Genomic DNA, 2,010 nt, shown 5'->3' on the forward strand with positions numbered 1-2,010 from the left:
CACAACTAACCAGCAAGTGCACTGGGTCGTCCAAGTAATAAACAGAAAATAAAGATAGAAATACTTATGTAAATCATTGATGGAAATTTCAGATAGGCGTATGAAGATGATGTGCTCTTTCTGAATCTCTGCTTTCCTACTACCTTCATCCAATCCTTCTTATTCCTTTCCATGGCAAGCTGTATGTAGGGCATTACCATTGTCAATGGCTACATCCCATCCTCTCAGTGAAAAAGGTCCAATTGCTCTGTCACAGCACGGCTAATCATCTGTCGATTCTCGATCATGCCGGAATAGAATCCATTGATTCTTTTGCGTTTGTCATCACGCCCAACAATCGCGAGTTTGAAACTCATCACAGTCATTCAATCCCTGAATCCTACTCGGAATACCACAGACAAGGTTTAGACTTTCCGAATTCTCATGAATGCCGCCATCAATTCTAGCTTATACCACGAAGATTCTGATTAAGGAATCCAAGAGATATGCGTTCGGTCTAAGGTAGAACGGAGGTGGTTGTCAGTCACGCGTTCATAGGTGAGAATGATGATGAGTGTCACAGATCATCACATTTATCATGTTGAAGTGCAACGAATATCTTAGAATAAGATCAAGCGGAATTAAATAGAAAATAGTATTAATTGCATTGAAGCTTGAGGTACAGCAGAGCTCCACACCCTTAATCTATGGTGTGTAGAAACTCCACCGTTGAAAATACATAAGTGATGAAGGTCTAGGCATGGCCGAATGGCCAGCCCCCAAAACGTGATTACAGGATCAAAAATACAATCCCGGATGTCTAATACAATAATAAAATGTTTATACTAGACTAGCTACTAGGGTTTACAAAAGCAAGTAATTGATGCAGAAATCCACTTCCGGGGCCCACTTGGTATGTGCTTGGGCTGAGCTTGAGCTTTACACGTGTAGAGGCTTCTTTTGGAGTTAAACGCCAAGTTGTAACATGTTTTTGGCGTTCAACTCTGGTTCGTGACGTGTTTCTGGCGTTTGACTCCAGAATGCAACATGGAACTGGCGTTGAACGCCAGTTTACGTCATCTAATCTCGAATAAATTATGGACTATTATATATTGCTGGAAAGCTCTGGATGTCTAATTTCCAACGCCGTTGAGAGCGCGCCATTTGGAGTTTTGTAACTCCAGAAAATCCATTTCGAGTGCAGGGAGGTCAGAATCTAACAACATCAGTAGTCCTTTGTCAGCCTTCTATCAGAGTTTTGCTCAGGTCCCTCAATTTCAGCCAGAAATTACCTGAAACCACAGAAAAACACACAAACTCATAGTAAAGTCCAGAAATATGAATTTAGCATAAAAACTAATGAAAACTCCCCTAAAAATAGCTAGATCCTACTAAAAACTACCTAAAAACAATGCCAAAAAACGTATAAATTATCCGCTCATCACATTGCCACTAATTACCTTTTATTTATCAACTATTCTAATTAGGCAATAAACATGACAGTCACGTGATAATAATTCTCTTTTATGGTATTATGGTCTTCATTTGATAGGTGTTTACAAACTCGAATCTGAAAAAAAAAATTTAAGAAAATATGAGATGTGATCAGATTTATTGAGAGAAGACAAAAGTACATCTTCCTATTTAGAAATAAAAAAATTATTTTGTCTCTATTTTTATTCATTAAATTTTTTTATACTCAAATATTATGCCTCTTCTTAATTTATAATTCAAACTTATAATTCAACATATATAATACATTTTATAATCAGTTGATATTTTGATTTAGATGTAAATTTAATACTTTTTCTACAATTTATAAATATTATTTGACTACTTCTATGAATGAAAATTATTTTTTTATAAAAAAATTATAATATTTTAATTTTAACTCCCATATATGCTATATCTGGGTTTTTAACATTGATTTGTGCCATATATACAAAATATATACATCACATACGTTATTTTGTATATGATAAACTAAAAAGTTATATGTTTGTTCTTCTTACTTTTTAAAATAAAAAATTT

This window comes from Arachis duranensis, chromosome 1 (assembly GCF_000817695.3).
Source record: "Arachis duranensis cultivar V14167 chromosome 1, aradu.V14167.gnm2.J7QH, whole genome shotgun sequence".
In the NCBI taxonomy this organism is placed as follows: domain Eukaryota; kingdom Viridiplantae; phylum Streptophyta; class Magnoliopsida; order Fabales; family Fabaceae; genus Arachis; species Arachis duranensis.